The 25,571-nt window shown below is 38.9% G+C and overlaps 1 protein-coding gene across 1 annotated transcript in view; it reads right to left on the bottom strand.

Annotated features, from left to right (window-relative positions):
• sptlc2a (serine palmitoyltransferase, long chain base subunit 2a) overlaps positions 1–25,571 on the bottom strand; it is a 128,919-nt gene that overhangs the window by 19,789 nt on the left and 83,559 nt on the right. The gene's annotated exons all lie outside the window — the stretch shown is intronic.

Below are 25,571 nucleotides of genomic sequence, written 5' to 3'. Positions count from 1 at the left end.
CACATATGTTAACAACAAGCAAAGTACAAGGATTATATTCACTATAGAAGAGCTACCAACATGGATATATTTCAGTAAATAAATGATAGCAGCATCATTTAATACATTACGTTATTACAATCAAAAAGCAGCTTGTTCCGAGTTGTGGAATCTGTCTCAATTAGACACATTCTGATTGACTGGGAGTCAAGGATCATAGGGAACAGGCAGAAAACAATGCTGTTAAGGCCACAATTTGACTGAGTGGCAGAGAGAGCTCAATGGTCCGAAGTGTCTACTCCAATTTATGATCGAATCTGTTCCGTTCACTGGCTGCGAATCAATCCCCTAAATTTAATTAGCTAGTCATTCTGATATTTGATTCTGTATAAATTACCACTTTGATATGTAAATAATGGATTTACTTCAAGCTCATTCACATCTGACAGTTTTTTTTTATTACTTCCCATCCTGAGATATTGTATACACAATCTCTCCATGTTCAGCAAAAATCCAGTACTTTGTTAAATTCTGAAAAAAGTTACCACAACAACAGATGGGGGGGGGGGGGCGGGGGGCGGGGGGGGGGGTGAAAAGAGAGAAATCTGAAGACCATTGAACAGAGGAGTAGAAACAAAGGGCGGCACGGTGGCACAGTGGTTAGCACTGCTGCCTCACAGCACCAGAGACCCGGGTTCAATTCCCGCCTCAGGCGACTGACTGTGTGGAGTTTGCACGTTCTCCCCGTGTCTACGTGGGTTTCCTCCGGTTGCTCCGGTTTCCTCCCACAGTCCAAAGATGTGCAGGTCAGGTGAATTGGCCATGCTAAATTGCCCGTAGTGTTAGGTAAGGGGTAAATGTAGGGGTATGGGTGCGTTGCGCTTCGGCGGGGCGGTGTGGACTTGTTGGGCCGAAGGGCCTGTTTCCACACTGTAATGTAATCTAAAGTTAATATTGTAACTGGAATTTAGCTGATAATGGCATTTATTGGATTCACTGATGTGAAGATTGGCAGAAAAGCTAGTTGTGTTGAGAACATGGTCTGAAAAGGGATATGGATACATTAAGCAAATGGGTTAAAAATAGGTAAAAAGAGGAGATAGCCTATTCTTATTCCAAAATCACTTGTTTGTAAGTCTTTTCCATTATTCTTTCATTGGATATGGGTGTCACTGGCAAGGGCACGATTTATTGCTATCAAATTGAGTGGCTTGCTGGGCCATTTCAAAGATCAGGTTAGAGTCAACCAGAATATGGTGGGCTGAGTTACATGTAGGCCAGATGGGAGTTAATTCTATTTTTGAATAATTATGCAATTTAATAGCTTCAAATGAACAAGGCTACAAGAAAGTTAGCATATTTTCTCACCTTGTGAAAGAAATATCGATGATTATTTACTAGAATTTAAGGGCGCTTATCAAATTACACCAATAAAGCAATTCTATTGTACAAACTTCAGCACAATAGTTTAAGTTAGGTGATTAACTGTAGGCTTAGCCAACAACAAAACCAACATTATGCAAAATCTTGGCGTTCTTCAGGAAAGGTTAGCCTTGGTCTCATCTTTCCTAAATCTTCAACAGTCAGATCGGCTGAGAGCAAACTGAAGGCATTTAATTCATCAATTAATAGCTTTTCTTTGCCAAAGTTAACTTAAAGACCATTATTTCAGAGGTTCCAGCCATGTACATATTAAAAAGGCAGTCTGGAAAAAGTCAAAAGTCAATCCAGCCTGAGTCATGCAAGTACATTATATACATTTGCCACCCCACCAGAGAAACACCTTATCTTGAATGCAGATAATTCGATTTAAAACCAGTGGCTATTAAAGAAGAGTCTGAGAAATTCCTCCCCAATTCTTAGAAATAATCCACAAGGAGGCCACTCTGGATCATGATTATCCTGTGGCCCTAACCTTTAGGTAAGGTGATCTCTGTCCCAGACAGAAACTAGGATCAGCTTTGATTGTGACCCTTGGTCCTCCCAAACTTATCAAGTTGAAAAACAGAGCACACAAGCAATCTATTCCCTTCATAATCTTGTAAAACTCAAATCAAATCACCCCTAAGTCTACGCCTCTCTAAACTGTAGAGTCCCAGCCTTTTGAGCTTATCTCACCAAGATGCTTTAAACTGGGTATTAATCATATGACCCTTCACCGCATGTTTTCCAAAGCCTCAATTTCACCCACCATGTAATAATGATTTCCCCATTGCAATTCTAATACCATAAATTTATCTGGTTTTACCAGATTAAGGACAAACTTAGAATTCGAATTCTATCAGGTGAGCTTTTATTCGCAACCATCCTAATCATACAGTAATCTATTTGTTTCACCACATAAACAATAAAATTTAAACTCAGACCTACATCTTAAGATTCAAATTAAAACCATACCATCCACATTATGTTTAGCAGCTTTTGAATCTAAGAGAGGATTGCAGCAATGATGGTCTAGAGTGACAACATTTATAATTTTGCATCTTAAATTAACACTTGAAATGAAGCTCCAGTTTTAAAGGAGAATTAGCTATAGTCTTGAAGTCACCCATTTCAGCACATCATCCATGCTTTTCTGTTTGGTTGCTGCAACTTATCAGCTTTTCTTTATTATTCTGCTGAGACCTGATGCTGAATTATGAATCACGTTGCCAAAGCTGCTTCTCACACTTCAAAATAGAGGATTCTATGAAAAGCTAATTGCTTAAATGAATATTTGGAGCTTACAATAATCAGAAACATATATGTGCTTTCCGAAGGCCTTCAGTGAATGGCTGAGGTTTTCTTTATTCTAAATTTAGAAGCTAAAAAACTAAGCATTTTAAAGAATTCTTTTCACATGGCAAAAATGTTTTTGAAAAGCTGAACAGTTTTTTTTGAAAAACAAAAGAAGCTGTGTTTTTGTTTCAGTAAGTCCTACACGTGGTCATCTGTGGAGAATTCTTTTGCTTTGAAGAATTTTTTTTGAAGAGGAGTCATTTTAATTCAGTTAATCAGCTAAATGGTTGATTTTAAGATTTATGTTTGATATATAATTTTAATTTTTTTTCCATCTTAACATTCTCTTCTGTAGGTAATGAAAGGCAGCTTATTTTAAACATACGTTATTGAAAGTTCCTTTATTTAGGTTTAATGTTATTATGGGCATATATGAGGTAGAGCGAGATGGCTAGTAGATTTAGAGTTATTACACAGCAGTAGTCAGATAGATGAGTGACTGTCAGGAAAGGTAACAAGATAGTTCAAAAGTCACGGGTGGCTACTCTATAAAATAGACTTTCAGTCTTTGATACTGTGAAAGGGGGATGGTTTCTCGGAGGAAAATAGAAGGGGCAGTCAGTTATTGGACACTGGGAATGATTAAGTTAGGTAGCATTTGACAAAATATAATAGTTGCTATAGGGGACACGCCTGTTGGGGGATAGTTTGGACATTCTGTGGTAGCGAACGTAAATTTAGAATGGTTTGTTTTCCTGGTGCGATTAAGGATGTTTCCAAATGTTTCAAGTATATGGTTAAAGGTGAGATTGAGAAACTGGAAATTATTGTATACATTGACAGGAATGACATTTTTTAGGGAAAATATTAAGGCAGTACAGAGTGAATTTAAGTTAGGCAGAAGATTAAAAAATAGAATTGAGAAGTATGGCACTGGAAAAGCACAGCGGGTCAGGCAGCAACCAAGGTGTAGGAGAGTCAATGTTTCAGGCATAAGCCCTTCCCCAGGAATGCAGGGGTGAAAGGGAGCAGAGGGATAAATAGGAGGGTGGGTCACTGGGGATAGGTGTCTGCAGGTCGGGTGGGGGGGGGGGGGGGGGGGGGGGGGGGCGTGATTGCGATAGGTCAGTGGGGAGGGTAGAACAGATAGGTGGGAAGGAAGATGGACCGGGAGGACAGTTCAAGAAAGCTATGCCAAGTTGGAGGATTGGATCTGTGATGAGGTGGGAAGAGGGAAGATTTAGAAACTAGTGAAGTCAATATTGATGCCATGTGGTTGAAATGTTCCAAGGTGAAGATGAGGCATTCTGAGTTGTCAGGTGGCTTGGATTTGGCAGTGGAAGCTGCCCAGGACTTGCATATCCTTGGGCAGAGTGGGAGGGGGAGTTGAAGTGGTCGGCCACAGGGCAGCAGGGTTGTTTGGTGCTAGTGTCCCAGAGATGTTCCCTGAAACGTTCCGTGAGTTGGCGTCTTGTCTCTCTGATGTAGAGGAGACCACATTGAGAACAACGGACACAGTAGATGAGATGGTGCAGAAAAATCTCTGCCAGATGTGAAAAGATCCTTTGGGCTTTGGACGCAGGTAAGGGGGCAGATGTGGTTGCAGGTTTTACATCTCTTGCAGCAGCAAGGAAAGGTGCTGCGTGTGGAGCGTGGACGTGACAAGGGAGTCACGGAGGGAATAGTCTCTGCAGAACATCAGACCCCACCACCAGAGATTAAATAAAAACTTTCTCCTAGTTGATTAAAAAATAGAACCCTAAAAGTAGTAATCTCTGGATTACTCCTAATGCCAAAGTCAAACGAGGGAAGGAACAAAACGATAAAGGAGATAAATCAATGGCTGATGAGGTGGTGTATTCAAGGATTCAGTTTTCTGGACACTTAGAATGTCTTTTGGGATAGATAAGGATGGGCTTAACCTGAACTAGAAAAGGGATCCATATAAAGTTATAGAGAAGTACAGCATGGAAACAGACCCTTCGGTCCAACCCATCCATGCCGACCAGATATTCCAACCCAATTTGTGTTCCACCTTCCAGCACCCAGCCCATATCCCTCCAAACCCTTCCTATTCATATACCCATCTAAATGCTTCTTAAATGTTGCAATTGTACCAGCCTCCACCACTTCCTCTGGCAGCTCATTCCATATTTATACCACCCTCTGCTTGAAAAAGTTGCCCCTTAGGTCTCTTTTATATCTTTTCCCTCTCATCCTAAATCTATGCCCTCTAGTTCTGGACTCCCCGACGCCAGGGAAAAGACTTTGCCTATTTGCTCATTCCATTAAGGGAGACTTTATACTGACAGAGGAGTGGAGGAATTCTAAATAGCAGTGTACGGTCACTTCTACAAGAACACAGTAGTTCCATTCTTGTGCAATCAAGTGTTAAATGAAAGTCATGTAATAGTAGTACCATTTGAACTAAAAGGGCTGCAATTGCATTCTAACCAATACACGCTTTAAAACTTGGCACTTTAGAAACAGTGTCCCCAAATTGTCAACCATGTTAATGTCAACCATCTTATAGCAGAACGACATGTAAATAGAAAGGTTGATGGGGAAAGCGCTAAATGTGAAGAGAGTACGTCAATTAGCAAAGAAAGATGAGTGTCAGAGTACATAATAAATCTGAAGAACTAAATTGCATTTATTTAAATGCATGTAAGGCTGATGAACTCAGGGCATGTTTAAGAACATGGGAATGGGCCGTCATAGGTATTACAGAAACTTCAGAGATGGACAAGACTGGCAGCTCAATGCTCTGGGTTTTAGATGATATGGGAAGAGATAGGGACGGAGACAAGAAAGGATAGTTGTGGTGTTTTTGATTAAATAATACATTACTGATATAACAAGATATTTCTGAAAAATCATCCAGCAAAAATACATTCTTGTATTTGGTAGAAATTAAAGGAAAGAAAAGATTACCCTGATGGTATGAACTTAGAACATAGAAGAATACAGCGCAGTACAGGCCCTTGGGCCCTCGATGTTGCGCCGATCCAAGCCCACCTAAACTACACTAACCCACTATCCTCCATATACCTATCCAATGCCCTCTTAAATGCCCATAAAGAGGGAGAGTCCACCACTGTTACTGGCAGGGCATTCCATGAACAAACTTCAGCACCCCCCCCCCCCCAACAGACGGGGGAAAGTTGGATAACAAATATGTAGGGAGATCTCAGATATATGTAAGGAAAGTAAGGTTGTAATAATGGGGGCTTTTAATTTTCCAAACATTGACTGGGGTTACCATAGGGTTAAAGGTTTAGATAGTGAAGAATTTGTTCAATGTGGTCAAGAACATTTTATCAATATGTGGATAATCCTACTAGAGGAGAAAAACTAGACTTCCTTTTGGGCAATATGACAGCGCAGGTGACTGAAGTAAAAGTGGGGGAAGACTTTGGGTCTAGTGACCATAACCCTATTAGTTTCAAAATGGTTATGGAAAAGGATACGCCTTCCATAAAAGTTAAAGTTCTTAATTAGAGTAAGGCAAATTTTAAAGGGTTGAGACAAGAACTGGTGAGTTTGTTTTCAGATGTTTCATCACGATGCTAGGTAACATAAGTGTGCAGTGAAATGCTGGTGTTCTGCCCCACTTGCTATCTACATGTCTTGGTTTGTTGTGCTGAGAGATCATTTCCGGTTAGGTTTCTGAAGGGTTTTTAAATGGGGTCCAAACCTACGTTTGTTCATGGAGTTCCGGTTTGAATGCCTGGCCCTAGAAGTTCACGTGTCTCTTTGGCCTGTCCCAGGATGGATGCATTGTCCTAGTCAAACTGGTGCCCCCCCTCTTCATGTGCATGGATACCAGTCACAGTTGGTCACATCTTTTGGTAGCTAGTTGGTGTTCATGTATCCTGGTGATTAGTTTCCTGCCAGTTTGTGCAATGTAATGTTGATTGCAGTCCTTGCAGGGAATTTTGTATACTATGTTCACTCTGCTGGCTGTGGGTACAAGACCCTTTAAATTCATCAATGGTTGCTTTAATGTGGTAATAGGTTTGTGGGCTACCATGATGCCGAGGGGCTGGAGTAGGCTGGTGGTCTGAAATATCTTTGATGTATGGTAGGGTGACTACAGTCTCTGATGTGGTGATTTCCTGTTTAGGGACCTCAGGGTTCAGGTGCATAACTCTTTGAAATTTACATCACATATAGACAGGATGGTTAAAAAGGCATTTGGCACGCTTGCCTCCATTGCTCAGACCTTTGAGTGTAGGAGTTGGGAAGTCATGTTGAGGTTGTACAAGACATCGCTGAGGCCTCTTCTGGAATACTGTGCCCAATTCTGGTCACTCAGTTATAGGAAGGATATTAAGCTGGATAGGGTTTAGAAGAGATTTACCAGGCTGTTGCCAGGTACAGAAGGTTTGAGTTCTAATGAAGGACTGGATAGGCTGGGACTTCTTTCCACTAGAGCATAGGAGGTTGACAGGTGACCTCACAGACGTTTGTAAAATAATGAGAGAAATAGATGAAGTAGTTGTCTTTTCCCTAGGATGGGGGAATATCAGGACTAAGGGGCACATTTTTAAGGTGAGGGGGAAGAAATTTAAAAAAGGCATGAGGGGCAATTTTTTTTTAAAATTACACAGAGGGCAGCTTTCTGTCTGGAATGAACTTCCTGAGGAAGTGGAGGACATGGGCACAATTATAAAAGTTAAAAGACATTTGGATAAGTACACGAATAGGAGTGTTTTGGAGGGATATAGGCCAAGAGCAGTCAAGTGGGACTAATTGAATTAGTTTGGGATGATGCGTGGCTACCATGATACCTAGGGGCCGGATTAGATGGACCGAAGGGTCTGTTTCTGTGTTGTATGATTATTTATCTTTTAATTGAAGACTGCCGAAAGCACTTGTACTAAATGTAAAATGGAGCAGTACAGGCAGGGAAAACCACTAGCTATGATAACAGGACAAGTATGTATGCAATTAAAACTATTGGTAAAGTCATTCAAACGCATTACTAAAGGGTTTCATTGAAATTTTTATCAAATAAAACTTGCATGCACAATACATAAAAACCATTGGGGGAAGGGGAGGGTAAACAATATAGATTAAAGATAGTTCAGTGAAAATGATATAAGAGGGAGAATTTTAGCAGCTTGGATAGTTTACACATGACAGTAATTAAAGCTAAATTTTAATTAGAGGCCAATAGTATCAAAGCAGACTTTTCTGCCAACCTACATTAGTAGCTTTTGCTAAAGATGAAAAGTTCCAGCCACATGAAAGTTGTGGTATGAGAATGAAACTGGGTCCTCTGATCAGCTGCACCTGAAAAGCATAACAGAAGTAGCCCACTTCCTAGAGTTCTCTACAATTCAATTCTGACATGGATTAAAGCAGGAAATTCAAAATTGTCAGCAAAGGTTGCAGGACAACACTTTCTATGTTTAAGAAAAATTTGTCATGCTCAAGCAAACTCAACAACATGGGACCAAAGAATCAATCTGTAACCCTCACATGGTAGTCATTTCAATCGTATTAACATTTTTAACCCTTGCTGGTTGTTCTGTTGAAACGACTGAAGTTGTAAAGGGCTATTTTTCAGCGCTCAATGGCGGGTAAATTTTAAAATCAGATAGCCAAGATGGGCTAGTATCAGCAGCTTCAAATATTTTCAATTAGTATATATTTGCTCAAACATTTGCATATTTGCAATTTGCAACAGGTCCAGCAACCAACAGCTCTAGCAATATAAGAATATACTAGGACTGTCCAATTGTACATATTTTAATTGTATATTATCACAAATGAGAACAGGCCTGACCGTCTGATAACAATAAACCAAATACCAAGTGTCTATGTTAGCAGTGTGAATGCGTGAAATTTCAGCAAAAGATGATCCCTCAGCATTTAGCCCAACACTAATACGACTGCTCATCAAATCCGGAGAAAAGGGTTCCATGGTATCGATGTCATTGGCATTGTTTACTAAACAGAGTCTCACACTGACAATACACATTGGTGATATCTAAGCTAGGTTCATGGAGACAGCACCTGCTCCAAAATGAATTTCCCTGACTCCAATGTTTGTGGAAATTGGATAAAGAATTATGATGCACTTCTAGTTTTAGAATGCTCAATGTGACAGCATTTAAGTACATTTAGCTTGCAAAGTCTTTCTGAAATTTTCGTTTTCAGGTTTAATAAATACAGCTAGTAATTACGCATGACATCCCAATGACTAACCTTGCAGTTTTGAAATTTGAGCTAAAGTTTAATTTTGGATAGTAGAACAGCAAACATTTTTAAACACAAAACGGGACCAAGAACTACTGATTACAGATAAAGAAGGCTGACTTTAGGAAGGAGTTGAGAAAATAAGGGAATTTAAAATAAACTTATTTGTTAAGCAAGCTAGTTTATTTCCTGATTATATCTGCAGGTTTTACGGTTTGTGGTACATGGCGTTAAAAATCATACAACACCAGGTTATAGTCCAACACGTTTATTTGGAAGTACAAGCTTTTGGAGCACTGCTTCTTCGTCATGCAGCTCACTGCATTCTACCACATGTATCAGACTCATCCATGTCAGAGTGGGACTGCTGAGCCAAACCAGGCAATGCTCAACATGCAGTCAAACACCATGGTGCAAGCCATCTCATGAAACAGAAGGACACTATCCAGTTGAAGAACATCAGCAACGATAGACATACTTCAATGACTTACATGGAAGCAGTCTGATGGACACATGCAAGGTTGACTGATGTAATAATCTTTACAATAATAATAATCACAAAAACATGACCAGGAGCAAAAAAGAAATCAAATAAATCGGCTTAGGGTGAGGGGGGAAAAGTAATAAAAGAGACCTAAAGGGCAACTTTTTCACGCAGAAGGTGGTACGTATATGGAATGAGCTGCCAGAGAAATGGTGGAGGCTTGCACAACTGCAACATTTAAAAGGCATCAGAATGGGTATATGAATAGGAAGAGTTTGGAGGGATATGGGCAGAGTACTGGCAGGTGGGACTAGATTGGGTTAGGATATTTGGTTGGCATAGACGAGTTGGACCGAAGAGTCTGTTTCCCTGCTGTACATCTCTATGACTCTAAGTGCTTGAGATTAAAACATACATGAAGATGCAGAAAGTATCTGCAGTACCAGTGTGACAGCATATTTTGTAGGTGTGAGCCAAAAGTCCCTTTATTAACTAGCTTGATCATACTTGGAACAAAATCCTCTGGTGAAAGCAACCCAAAATCTCTGCAACTAACACATTAAAGCCACGATATCAGATTGTCACAAAGTGTTTAGAGTAGCAGTTTTTTTCTTAATGCAAGGTATTTTTTAAACTAAGATGGACTTTAATGAATGCTTGCAGATGCATATATTTTGAGAGAGTGGGAAAAGGAGATCGGAGGGAAAAAATGTATTTTGGAACAGGCTAGTGGTAATGTTACAGTTAGATTTTATGGGAAATAATGGAGGGCTGAAGTTAGTGGAGCTAATTTTGCAAGTTTATATGGAGATAAGGGGGAAGGGAGAGAAAGCCTTCATAGGATCCACTGTGGAAAATTCTTTTAGCTGGAATCAAGAATTAGAAAATGAGAGATTTTGGTTCATTTGATAGAGATTGTGCATTTCCTGTACTGTTATTGTGGATGGGGAGAAAGAAAGAACAAAATTATTCTTCTGCCAAAAAAATGACAGTCTTTATAAAATCAGGGAGGGAACATGAACGCATATACAGTAAAGAGGTCTTTGTTAAACAACAGGGCATACAAGTTGAAGCAATTTGAAGCTTAGGACCTTTAATCATGATTGTACTTCAGAGTTTCAGCCAAGTGATTTGATATCTTTATGTTACTATGCAATTGTATTGCCCAAGATCTTACACCTTCATGGTTCTGACGCCAGAACTTGTATTAGACTAGTATCACTTTCAACTTCCCACGCATTGTTTGCAGGTAAAGTTACAGCCCTCGAGTGCAGTCAACAGACCGAGGGAGGTCAGTTCTTGTTGACTTCTCATCAGACATGGGCACATGCACACTGACGATAAAGTCATTTGCTACCTATCATCTAGACACCAAGAAAGACAGACAGTATTTAAAAACTAACACATACTAGATTGGATTACATGCAAAGTGGCCCACTTGCAAAAAAAAGAGAGCAATGCACATGAAGCTCAAAGTGGGCTGCATTCTGCAATTATGATTTCACAACCTTTGGAAATGATATGAATATTTTGTTGCTGCCATTAGCAGGGTGAAAGTCAAGTATTTGGAAATTTAACCTGAAACTTTGATGTCTGTCTAAAATCTTAACAGGTATGTGCAGAATTTGTAGCTATTATTTACATTTTTGGGAAGCAACGAAGAAAACAAGCACTACAATTTTCCAATAAGTTTAAAAAAGAGAATAAAATTAAATTCAGGCCTTTAAATGTGGGTTATAGAAATATCAGCAGTACTTATGCCACTTCAGCTCTATTGCGAGCACTCTCGTCCAAGTCAGGTGGTCACAAATTCAAGCCTCACCATGAACTTGGCAGCGTATGACCAAATCTCTACACTATTGAAGGAATGCTACATTGTTAGAGGATCTGTCAACTGGACAAAACATTAGACAGGACTGATTATCTACTTAGGTGATGGAGGAGTCGTGGACATTGTGGAAGAATGTTGCAGGGGGACTGGAATAAACTGCAGAATTGGGCTGAGAGGTGGCAAATGCAGTTCAATGCAGATAAATGAGGTGATTCACTTTGGCAAGAATAACAATAAGACATAGTACTGGGTCAATGGAAAGATTCTTGGTAATGTGGATGTGCAGAGGGATCTTGGAGTCCATGTACACAGATCCCTGCAAGTTGCCACCCAGGTTGATAGTGCTGTTAAGGCGGCATACGGTGTGTTAGGTTTCATTGGTAGAGGGATTGAGTTCCGGAGCTGCAATGTCATGCTGCAACTATACAAAATGCTAGTGCGGCCGCACTTAGAATGTTGTGTACAGTTCTGGTCGCCCCATTACAGCAAGGACATGGAAACATTGGAAAAGGTGCAGAGGAGATTTATCAGGACGTTGACTGGTCTGGAGGGAAGGTCTTGAGGAAAGGCTGAGACACTTGAGTCTGTTCTAATTGGAAAGGAGGCGGCTAAGAGGGCATTTGATAGAGACATACAAGATGATCAGAGGATTATACAGGGTAGACAGTGAAAGTCCTTTTCCTTGGATGATGACGTCAGCTTGTACAAGGGGGGTATAACTACAAATTGAGGTGTGATAAATTTAAGACAGATGTCAGAGGCAGGTTGTTTGCATAGAATGCCCTACCTGCCAATGTAGTTAACTCAGCCACATTAGGGAGATTTAAACAATCCTTGGATAAGCCCATGGATGATGGGATAGTGTACGGGATGAGCTTAGAATAGTTTACAGGTCAGCGCAATATCGAGGGCTGAAGGACCTGTTCTGTGCTGCATTGTTCTATGTTCTAAAATATCCTTTTGCAATATTCAAATAAATGTTATCCTATCCCTTCCGCAACCAACATCACCACAAAAAAAATTACCCGGTAGTTTATCTGCCAATTACAAAACCTTGCTGTGTACTCAATGACTGCACCATTAGCCTACATGAAACCATATCTGCAATTTCAAATTAATCAATTGGCTTGGAAACACCTTGGCACATCAGAGGTTACGGCAGGGCATTAACTCAATTTGCTATCTAGGTTTAACAGCACCAGATTTAAAAAAAAAGTTAACATATTGCTTGCAAGACAGATTCAAATTGATCCTCGTGAGGAGGTAGTGATAGATGAAACGATCTCTTATTACTCCGTGGTAGCAATCGACAGTGGAAATTGCTGTAGCTTGTGCTATAGAAACTCAAATAAGAGAGGCACAAGTAGACCACTCAGCCCCTCAAACCTACTCAGCTAAGTAGGCCAGCTGTACACCTGAGCAGTCTTTGTTCCATATATCTCAATGCCCTGCACCCACGTCATGATACTTTTCATGGAATAGCAGGGAATTCTAGATTGCTACGCAAGAAAGCAGATTTTTAAAAAAATTTTGCTAGCAAAATTCCCTGGAATACTCCCTTTCCTGTGAAAATGTTGAATGACCTGTACTTTATTTTTGCATACATTGGTTGAAAACCTGCAGTATAAAACAGGATTAAGGAAGGTTCATGTTTCAATTCTGTGCTGGTCGCTGGAATAAAAAAAGTCTAGACAGAGTAAAATGTAAATCGCAATTCATTAATCAAAAGTCACACTGTACCAATAAAGCAGAGTAATGCAACTTTCAAGTTTTAAATGTGTGTATTTGCATAGCGTCATGATTATGTTCTTGCATTGGAACATATGAGTTCTATTGTCAGCGAGTCACACCATGGAAGGTAATTCTAAGAATAAAGTTCAAAAGTATAGAAACATTGACTTATTGGAATTACATGGTAAATCTGAACACAGGGTAGGCCATTTCAGAAAATGGGAGATCAGCCATCTGCATATGCCTTTGCGTGTGTATGTTGGTGGGAAGAGCACCAAAATGTGCAAGCAATTACTGAAAGATCCCAAAATTTTATTTAATGCTTTCTGACAGTTTTCAGTGATCAAGCATCAGTTGTGTTCACTTTAGCTGCCAAAGCTCATGTCTGGTTACTAAAGTTCAAGCTTCACATGTATTTATAGGCGCAAACCTCAACGTAATAGTCTGCAATAAAGATGGTTGCTGAATTGTCAGAAGTGCTGCCATGACATCCTGCAGGTTTATATCAACGTTAAAGATAGCCAAAGGAAAGTATAGAACTGAGAATCAGCATACAGTTGGCTGATTCTTGCCTTGTTTGAACAGTACGGCCAGAATTGTTCTTTATACATCAACAGATCCACAATTTAGTTTGAGATTGCAAAAAATTGAAAAAAGGCTCGAAACGAACACAAGCCTATTTTAATAATTAAATCAAGGCATGGGTAGAAACACACTGACTAACAGTGTATTATATATTTTTCTAAGATCAGAGATTTTGATAAAGATATCTTTGCATGGAGAATGTCAGCCATTTCAACTTAGCTGTTGTAACCTGGTGCAGAATGAGAAGCATAGTTCAGGATTAAATTAGCACCTGTACTATGTTAAAGGTAGCAACTAAATCCAAGTAGTTGGCATAACTTAAGAATTCTAATTCTAGGTCTCACGTTGACATTGACTCATGCTTAGAACCCATTCCATTGATCTGAAGCCAACTTGCCTCCTCACCCCAAGGTTGTTATCTATTTCATCTTTGACATTGACTTTTTGGAGGCTATTTCACCGTGGAACAGTTGACTGTTCAGCTTAAATCCCCTGCTCACTTGATCCTCAAGTATGTTTTGCAGTAGTTGTCACAGGATATCCAATACAGAGATGCTGCCTCATTTTTCAGATCGAATTTCAGACACTGGATAAAATCTAGCTGGGAAGCTAGTGGATTAAAATGTTGGGTCTACCTGATTGGCAGAAAACAAAGTATGCATAAATGGGTCATTTTGTGACTGACAAGATGCGACAAGTGGAATCTTGTGCTGGGGCCTCCATATTTGCATTTTTTACAACTTATATCATTAAACTTAGATGAGGGGAGCAAGGGTTTTGGTGGATCAGTAGGAGAGTCCTTACCTGCACAAGAGACCCAGGTTCAAGTCCCACCTGTGCCAGAGGTGTGTAATAACATTTCTGAACAGGTTAATTCTAAAATATTAAGATGAGAGGAATGAAGGCATGGTAGCTAAATTTACAGAAGACAAAGTTTCCTACGCACTAGGAAGACATGTTGTGAATAGGAACAAGGAAGATGCAACAGAAACAGGTTGAGTGAGTGGGCAAAAATGTGCAGATGGAGCATAATGTGGAAAAATGTGTTGTTGTTCATTTGATAAGAACAAAAGAGCAAACCTAAACAAGAACAATTGCAGAATTCAGAAGTGCGCAGGGATTTAGATGCTCAAGTACATGAGTCACAAAAATATGCGGACACTGAAATTAAAGCTAATGGAATACTATCCATTATTACAAGAGAAATTAAACATAAAATTAAGCAATTTATGCTACAGTTATACAGGGCATTAGTGAGAGTGCATCATATGCCATATGCAGCTTGATCTCTTTATTGACAGATAAAATACACTGGAGACAGTTCAACGAAGGTTCATTAGATTGATATCTGGAATGAGTGGGCTGTTTTACAAGAAACCGCTCCACAGACCAGGACTGCTTCCAATGGAGGTATGAAAAGCAAGGGATGCTTTAAGGTATAAATGTTCTTGACAAGATGGACATGGAAAGCGTATCTTTTCATGGGTGAATCCAGAACTAGGAACTCAGTTTTCAAATTAAGACAGGTAAGGATAATTTTTTTTCTGGAGGGTTGAGCAGGATTACAACTGTACCTCAGATGGAGTGGAAGTAGGCCATTAATTTTTTTTAAATGCTAAACTAAAAATATCTACTTGCCTAATGAGAATCTAAAACTTATGGAGTGGGAACATGGTTCACAACAAACCAAACAGCCATGATCTTACTGAATGGCAGGAAATGCTTCAAGGGCTGAATGGCTACTTTGCATATTTGTTCTCCTCAGACAACTGTAAATGGGCAAACACACTCATCCACTTCATTCACAACAGCAAGTGTAGAACAAACCATAGAGGTGCAAGTTTTGAAAAGATTTTTTGCAAGCTATTCAATAAGTTACAACTGCAATGGTAAATGACAAACTTTGATTAGATTGCCAGCATCATCTAAAGCAATATTTTCTTCACAACATATATGGGAGGCATTTAAATATTAATTTACAATACTGCAGTTTTATTTTACTGTTTGGATAGTGTTGCTACTTGGAGCTACTAGTCTAGATACTACAATCCTCAGACTTTTGAAATGAAACTTTAAATAACTGGGAGCTATTATAGAACAGAAATAAAAAATACATTAGAGGGCCTCATTCATCAGAATGTTATCTAATATTGCCACCAATATTTCATAATATGGCACAAACATTCTGAAAATTGATTGAAGTCTATGAAGCTGTTTAACAGTCCAATACATGAAACATATGAGGCATGATCGAACCATTAACCAGAAGAGGACACTTGGGCCACATATCAACTTTTGCACCCCCCGCTGCCACCCCCCCACCCCCCCTTTATGTAGGTGCTGTCATAAAAACACCAAACAAATTTGCAACACCAAAGCTCTTGGAACCTTCTGGATTCAAGCACCCCAATTAAAACAGCTGATGTGGAAATCGATATTCATTCATGACTGCAATTATTACATTATTTTGCCTCACAAGCATGTCACTTTTGAATTTGCAAACAAATACAATGCCAAATTTCTCAGACATCTCAAATGACAACAGATTTTAGCACTCAAGTTATTTGGATAGTATACACCACAATGTTAACATTAGGCTCATTAAAATTTTCTAGCGCCAATGTGGAAAAATAAAAAAAAATTGAATTGCTTCTTAAATAGTGCCATCAAGTCCTGATCCAACTCAAACGCAAGTGAGATCTGAACTAATACTTTAACCCATTATAAAGATCAAATTTTAAAGAACAATCTGAATATCTATCTCAGATGCTCCAGATCAAGTGGATAGACAATGGAAATGCCACTTGCTCACTTCACACAATCTCCAATGGTAACACAGGTTGTGGGTCAGCTTAAAAATCTAATTCAGCAGTTAACTATCCAAATGAAATTATAGGTGAAGAGAAATGTTTGTACTGTGACAATTGTCGTTCAAAGGCTTAACTTTAACGGACACCAATAAATACTTACAAAATTGCCTACTTGACAAGTTCAGCATGGTTACACTTGAAACATTGAATCCTTTTACTTGTGCACATTAACAGTTTTCAAAACTTACTGACCCTCGAATCTCACCCAAAAGACAAAATGAAGTTTCAGTCCACCGCATCATTTAGATTTTGCTGAAGCAAATCATTAAGTGAAACAACCTCAATCAGGAAAGTGAACAAATTTATCTTCATGCCACATGCACGCCAGACCAAAACAACCTTTTAGCTCTAATGATTAGATTCCCTCATGGTAGTAGTTTGGGAATGGAAAGTATAATTAACAATTCTTAATGCTATTTACGAAGCAAACAGAGTAAAATGAAAGGCTTGAAATGTCAGAAAGATCAGTGACAGATCTAATTTTCCCATGAAAAACTTCATTTCTCAAACCTTGCAAAAACATATCCAAGTATTTTAAATACTCCATTCCCAATGCACAAGAAAAATGCAGATAAGAGATGGGGGAGCACAGAGAGTGACTAGAAAGCAGCTTCCCCATACATGAAGGGTCAATAACAAAGGGGGCACAACTTTAAGATGCAAGGCAGGGAGAGGTTGAGTGGATTTGAACAAACACTTCCGTCCAGAGGATGGTGGGAATTTGGAATGCACTGCCTAGGAAGATAGTGGAGCCCCAAACCTCAACATTTATGAAGAACTTGAAATGCCATAACATTCAGGACTCTGGGCCAAGTGCAAAAAAATGGCTCGCGTAGACTTAGAATAGTTTTTGTCCATACTGAAAGATTCTAAGAAAATAGTCATTTTCTGATATTTGAAACTGACATTCGTCTATTCTGATGGGGTCAAAAGTCAATTTTTAAAACTGACTGCTTCTGCCATTTCATTTCACAGCCATCCACTATACCATGTAGAGAGGGAAACTCATGCTTGCTAGGCCATTAAAAGAATTTCTTTTGCAATACATCTGCAAGTTTTAATAAAATATAATAAACTATTACTGAATACATTTGAGAATGTGTGCTATTATATGCATGATGTAACCCAGAATTGAGAAGTTTCTCTTTTCAAGGAAACAGCATTTCAAACCTCTGCAGAAGAATCTAACGCAAACGCTCCTTCCCACCCCCAACCATCCATTAACAAAGGTTCCTGTGACATCAGTGCTTTGACACCAAACAGCAGGCCTTTATCAACACTTGTCATTCCAATTTTTATTGACTTAACATAATTCAGGCAATGTAGATATGCACTAATGGGCAGGTCAGTCACACGAGGCTTCTGAGCAGATCCATGTCACCGTCACGTCATGAACCTCCACAGCTTCAGAAATGCCAGTAACAAGAGAAATCTGAACAGGACAGTTTGACAACAGGAAGGTTATGAAAGTTTTATAGAAAGCAAATAAGTGGGATTGTTTCCAATGACTAACAGGTTGAAAACTAGCAGATATTTGGAACTGAAAAGCTCTTGAGGGGACATGCAGAAAACTTTGTTTAAAAAAGGCAAGTGATTGGAGTTTGGAATGTACAGGCTTGATGGGTGACAGGTACAGATGTCTTCACAAGGGAGCAAGATAAATAGTAAAAAAAAAGTTTCTAAGAAAAAGTGAGGAAAGAACAGGGTATTGGGGTGGGAAAGAGTGAGAAATGGTGACATGGAGGGAGAGAGAAAAAGACAGAATGGGCGCATGGAATTGTTCTCTTAAAGAGCCGATTATCCTATTACAACACGGGTGACCAATCAACACACTATACTCAAGTGTTTCCTATCCAACAATACTGCAACCCACTGTCAAATTTAAATTTATGGGGACCATATATATTGTTAGGAATTTCAGATCAGATGAGAAGGAATGAAACTGCCACTCATCCATATCACCTACATTGTGGTGGCACCACCACTGTACTGTATGATGATACTATTTGAAAATTGTTAACTATCGGGCCAATGTCTTCCAGAGATTCCCACAATAGTGGCCAAAGTTTGACTGGTTAAACTTAGCGTTTAACGGAATTCAAAGTGTTTAGCAGGCTATGGATGATTTTCTTCTTTTGGGAAAAAAAAACTGTTGGACAAAACCTAAGAACAGCTTCTTAATTTCCTGAGAATTTATTTAAAAACTGCAAATACCTATTTGAAAAAAGCGACCCTAAAATCTGGGCCAAATAACCCACAGTAATTTTCATCAACCAGTTAAGAACGGTTACCCTATTAATCTCTGTGGTTTGAGTGCCGCTCTATTTCCTGTGGAGACTATAAGACCCTTTACAGATTGACTGATACACTGTGTAGGCGTCCCTGTCCCTTAGAAGCTCGAAAATGGAAGTCGACCGCTGTAATTATCTGTCGGCAGATGAAAAGGAAACCAAGAGAACTGTGTTTCAAAAGGATTTGGCTTCTACATCTGGAAGCTTTTTCTTCAAAAACACTCTCCCTTAAAATTTCTTGCAATGTATCTTGAGTTACTTAAGGCGAACATGCAAGTGTCCTGGATACAAGAATGTGCATTGTAAGATGAGTAGTAAAATTAAATGTCAGGATGATTTACTTCAAGTTGTAACCCCACTGCTTAGAAGTCGTAGAACTGTGTAATGAGCGTGCCTTTGAAAGTTTGTCAAGTTTTGAAAAAAAGTGATTACGATGAGCTCCAGGTCAAATTTGTTCTTCCTCCAACTGCAAAAATAAAATTGGGCTGGTTAGGTACCAGAATTACAAAGTGTGACAAATGTGGAGATTACTTTATGGGCATGTGCCTGTTCTTTATAAATATTCATTCAGAGATGGCTTATTCAAATTGATCACAATTTTGAAATCTCATGTTGCAAATTGTAAATAGCAGCTATCTAATAGAAAACAACCCATTCAGTGTTCCATTATATAAACGTTTCCTGTTGTTACACATCAAGAAGTTGAAACAGGTACCTAAAGATATGTAACCACACAAGCACCAGTAAACTACAAATATGGGACCTGCATTACAAACATACCTCTGCACAACCAAAGTGTAATGACTGCCAGTTGAGTGGAAAAACACATCTGGTACAAGTTAAACATGAAGTTCACCTTCAACACAAACAAGATGATCCAATATATACTTCCTTCAATCTGTGCTCATAGAATCTTGAAATACACTCTGTGGAATGTTAGTGATTACAAAATTTTGTTCAGCTTTAAATATTAAATATATTAAAAAGCTATTGCTTAACACAATTACTGCTAGTTGCTTGCAATATGCAGTTCAACTTTGACATTTTAAAGCTCTTTGCATTTTTTTTAAACAATGATTTCACTTGCTACCTGTCTGCCCAGTTTCCAAGTATATTTAAATTTTCTTGTAACTCAGTCCAGTTTGTGTTTCCTATTCTCATTAGCCTCTCCTGTGCAGCTCAGTGTTGGGGTTTCCCAATCTCCAGGTCAGTTATGAGGCTATTAAACAAAAAGTCCTCAAAAACGGATCCCTGTGGGACTCCACTGACTACATTCTTTCAGACTAATGACAAATCCCCTTCCATCATTCTTTGCGTTCTACTGGTCAACTTATATTGATGTAAAATATTTCCATTGATTCCCACTATCTTAAACAGAACTGGCTTTTCCAGAAAAAACTATTTAAAGTTCTTATTGAAATTCTAGCTCATGATATCAGCCACCTAACTCAAAGCTCCTCTATCAAACCTTTAAAAGAAAACTAGTACATTTGATTGGCAGGGCCTTTCTTTTTAAGCCAAACTGGTTTTTGTGGTATTACTTTATGTTTATGTTTTCAAACATTATGCCAGGGTTCCATGAAATTCCTCAAATGCAGTTCATCTGGCTCCTGATATTTATTCAAAGAGCGAAGCTAATTAGAAACCATGCTCAGTGATGTGAACAGGGTCACAAACTCACCTCTACAGATTCTCCGTTTTTGTGTTTAACAAAAATGTTATCTTGCTTATCCTTGGTACAAATGGAAGCAAAAGTGTTATTTTGCAATTCTGTTGCATAGATATCACAAGTTGTCATGACTCCAGTTTATGGCCTAATGCCATCCCTTCAATTTTTTATACAAATATATTTTACTTCTCCTCAAACAGATTTTTAAGAAAATATACCTTGTGTCACCAAATCAGCTTTAATTCACAAACTGCTTCTTTTTGTCCTTAAAGCCTTTTCAAAAATGTAAGTTGCTTGGTACTCACACGAGTGCCTTGCAGCTTGGTAGCTTTGCTTTTCACAAATACACAATGTGCATATCACTCTGCGTAATATCTTAAAAGGAATCCCATAGTTCCTTCCCTCCCTCAGCCATATTTAAACCCATCAGGCTCACCCTGAAGTCAACTGAAATGCAGAAGACAGCTTTTAAAATATAATTAACCTTATAAAAGCCCCAAGTTAGGATTAAAAAGGAAGTAGTTACGTTAATTGGTACTTCAAACCTCATTCAACAGTGTTGAAGGTCAGTGCTCTCCAATCAGTCTATGAAACCCAAGAAGGTTCCTCATTTTGAGGTTCTTTTCAATATTCTCTAAATCAACCTGTTCAGAGATGTGATTCACACCTCTGGAGCAGGTGGGACCTGAACCCAGGGCTCCTGACGTTGAGGCAGGAACATTAGCACTGCACTACAAGATCCGATTGAGGTCATGAGTACTACACTGATACATCTTGTACTCTTTTGAAACAGACCAACTAATCTAGTGTCACTACTGGTCTGCATGTATGCACATGGAAACATTTGCAATCAGCACATCAAATGGTTAACTCAGTACATTGGAGCAAAGACTGTGAAGCCAATGGATCTCATTCATTTCCTGCCTTGTTGTCATTAGTGAGGCAACAACATGCAGGTACTTAAGAAAAACATCTACAGGGTTCAACAAGGAAGCATTTGTATTCTCTCAGCCAATAAATACTAGGTGATCTAGATTAGGGACAATGAGCCAATATCAGCAATGGATTAGCATCTGACAGTGCTGTGCCCTTTCTAAAAAAAAAGATGACAGATCAGGAGGAAATAAAACAAGTCTACAGACAGTAGAATAAGTAAATCCACCTACTCACCTGAATCATGATATCATCTAATCTGCAACCAGCTGTCCCTCAGATCACAAACAGGGTTTAAAACATCTAAACAGTATAGCAGTAGTGCACAATTTTGAAGCTAATATTTTCTGTCCACGTGTCAAGCTGGGCTGAAATTCAACATATTTTCAGTACTAAAAATTGTGGGAAGGATGTACTTTCCCCCAAACAAGTTTTCAAAACCAAAGGCTGTGCTATTTTATTTACTAAGAACAAATGAACATTAAAGCCCAATGGAGCCTAGCAATGGGTAGAGTGAGTCCAACTCAGCAGCTATTTAGGTCCCACAGTAACTGCAGGAGTGAGAGCAGGCAGCTCCCTGCATCCAACGCGACAGCAGGGCGATCGATCCGTAATGAGGAGTGAGAGCCCAGCATAGCTAAGCACTTCCAGAAGACTGCAAATGTTGAATTCTTGAACTTTTTGTTTATTTTTGTACATTGTATACTTTTCCCTGTACTCCTGTATGCCTGTACTTGAGCACACATGACAACAAAATCTTATTCTAAATTTCAATACAAACTTCATTTTTGTTTTCAATTCAAGTGGATGCGATCAAGAATATGGGTACGGGTAGTTTTCCAAAAACTTAGATAAAAGTAAAATCAAAGTGTACAGTCTGCTTCTCAGCATCTGAGGCAGAAACAGCAGTCAATAGCTCAGGTGAGATCTTTCACATGATTGACCAATTATCTAGGTTTTCTTGTCCAAAGCTGCTTATGAACCCATATTGTCTTTATGAAATTTCCTATTACTTTTACAAAAGGTTATCATTTGAAATATTAATAAACTAAATGGAGCTTTTGGAACTGAAATTTACTCACTTGGTATAAACAGTGACAATTGACAGAATATTTGATGCTCTAGCTTTAACAGACTACAGTAAGATATTCTATGTCCAGACATATGGATCATTGTCAGTGCACTGTATAATTCTGATCAGTGTGCATAAGAGTTTACGGACTACATAAAAGCTACAAAAAAAAAATTGAAACTCAAGTTTGATCCTTGTTCCAAAATAAAGAACTCATGTGCTTGTTCCAAATTTTAAGTTTGCCAATCTGCTCCATTACACAGCAGGAGGAGGATGACCCATTCCCAGCCTTCTGCTAAATGTTGACCTCAACTAAAATGCATTAGTCTTAGTTATGGCCAATCTGCTCTATGCACGTCACTTCTGAGGTAATCTTTGACTTCATTTTGATATTTCTCGTTTTGCAACAGCATAATATCTTGGAATAGTCTGTTAAAGGCTACAGGGCAAAACTGAGGACTGCAGATGCTGGAAACCAGAGTCTAGATTAGCATCGGAGGTCATGCAGCATCTAAGGAGTAGGAAGCTACATATAATTGTAAGTTGCTGTTATTGGAGATAACCTATCATTCTTCAACTTAGATTTATTTAATAGAACCCAAAGTTATGGAGCATACAATTTGAAGAAGTGAGATTGTGACTGGATTCTAAAATAGTTGGAACCATTTATCTTGGTTTCATGTTTAGTTCGATATTGTGTTAAGGTGGAAGAAAACTGATTCAGCGTCATTTTGGATTACAGTTCTACATGGTGAAGACTATCTGGCAAGTTGAATATGAGCATTTAAGTGACTTCTTTAAAAGGTGAATAATTGAATGCTTTAGAAACCAGGGTAACAGAAATAAAACAGGCTGCTGAGCAAAGTATCTTATCTCAGACAAACAAACAGGAAAAACAGTTTCCTTTCAGAAGGAAATGCAGAACCATACAGGTAATCAGTGAGTGGGCAGGTTTCTTTGAGAAAAGCAGATCACTCAGTTAAAAAAAAGTGTCTAACATCAGTGATACATTTTAACACGCTCAGTCACTTATATTCAGAGCCATACAGCATAGAAACAGACCCTTCAGTCCAACGCAGACTATGTTCCCAAACTAAACCAGTCCTGCTTGCCTACATATGGCCCATTTCCCACCAAATCATTCCTATTCATGTACATATCCAAATGTCTTTTAAATGTTGTAAACTGTATCTGCATCCACCACCACCTCTGGCAGTTCATTGCACACTAACCACTTAAACAATTTGCCCATATCCTTTTTAAAAACTTTCTCCTTTCACCTTAAAAATACATCCCCTTATTCTGAATCCCTAGAATAGGCAAAAGACCTTTGCTGTTTACCTTATCCATGCCCCACTCACGATTTTAAACCTCTATAAGGTCACACCTCAACCTCCTACACGCTAGTGAAAGTAATCCCAACCTATATTTATAATTCAAACCCTCCATATCTAGCGACATCTTGGTATATATTTTCTGAACCCTCACTAATTCAATAATATGCTTCCTATAGCAGGGCGTCCAGAACTGCACACTACTCTAGAAGAGGCCTCACCAATGTCCTGTAAAACCTCAACATGACACCCCAATTCCTTTACTCAACGGTTTGAGAAATGAAGGCAAGTGTATTAAACACCTTCTTAACCATCCTGTCTACCTGTGGTGCAAATTTCAAAGAATTATGAATCCCTAGGCCTCTGTTCTACAGCACTATCCAGGACCCTACCATATTTTTATAAATGCTGCCCTGGTTTGTTTTACCAAAATGCAATGACTCATTTATCCAAATTAACCTCTATTTGTCACTCCTTGGTCCATTGATCCAACGGATCAAAATCTCGAAGCTCCAAAAAACAGAAGATCGAAGACGTCAGACAAACCACCCACGCTGTTCAATGCACGGGTTCAAGAACACGAAGACAAAGTTTCTAAGCCTGATGTGCTTAAGGACCAGAACCATTAGTAGTCCAAATAAGAGCAGCCATAATGGATTTCCTCCCTTCCAGTTATTGCTATTTAACAAACACAAGTTAGAAATCAACTTGGAGCAATGCCCATCCTTAACTGCTCTTGGAGAGAGTGGTGGTGAACTGTAAACAGCAATAATCTCAGCAGCAGGTTTGGATGATGCACAATGATGACAGCAAAGCTCAATGCAACCACCTGAACCCCAAGATTAAAGCTTTGAAATTAGCATGCACTCACCACAACATGCAAAAATTATTTAACCATTATAAAGCTAGGCACACACTTCATGTGCCACAACACAATGACGTCAACATAAAACGGTTAAACACAGTAACAAGACTTCAAGGAACGGGAGCAGGCCACCCAAGCATATCCTTTCTTGAATTTTATCTCAGAGGATCTGTATACTACTTTATCTACTGCTTTATTCTGTAATATTCTTGATCACAAACAAAAGAAAGTTTTAATTGATTTAGTCTCATGGGAGAGGTCCAGATTTCCATTATCTTTTGTATTAAGAAATTCCGAAGATTCCCTTCATAAATTAGAATCTTCAGTTAATTTCCAGAAAATAAGACAAATCAGAATGAATAGATGGATTCTGTGATATTACAGTGCATTGGAAATTCTATTTCCATCGTCAAGTATAGCAACTCTGGTATATTGCCAGAATCAATTTTACATTACTCAGTTAAAATGGGTGGTTTCAAGAAGTGATTTATTTCCAGAATGGATTATCAATTATCTGTATGTTTTTCTTTCCCAAATTGGGTTGTGAACAGATTTTGGCAAATAACAGACTTGTATAATCCAGATGATACAAATCATATGATTAATCAATCCACAATGGGCATGGAAATTGGAAGCTTCTGTTGGACTAGGTTGCGTTTCTGAAACATGCGTTCAATATTCAATTTAGACACTGCAGCATTAGCCACTTAGAAATGGCTTTCAGCATCTAAAACATTATTTTAATCATTGAGACATTGGCATCGTTAGCTGGCCAACGATTTTATTGTCCATCTATAGTTGCCCTTGAGAAGGTGGTGGGGAGCTGCGTCTAACAGCCTGTAGTCCATGTTGGTCAACCCACAGCATAACATGGTTATGGAAGAAACTCCAAGATTTTGACTCTGCGACAGTGAAGGAATGCCAATATAGTTCCAAGTCAGAATGGAGAATGGCTGGGAGAAACTTGCAGGTGGTGGTGTTACCATGTATTTGCTACTCATG

The sequence above is a fragment of the Chiloscyllium plagiosum genome, unplaced genomic scaffold, assembly GCF_037043375.1.
Source record: "Chiloscyllium plagiosum isolate Xiang-an unplaced genomic scaffold, Cpla_swu_hap1 HiC_scaffold_8, whole genome shotgun sequence".
Taxonomy (NCBI): Eukaryota; Metazoa; Chordata; class Chondrichthyes; order Orectolobiformes; family Hemiscylliidae; genus Chiloscyllium; species Chiloscyllium plagiosum.
This window is presented reverse-complemented; position numbering and strand designations above follow the sequence as displayed.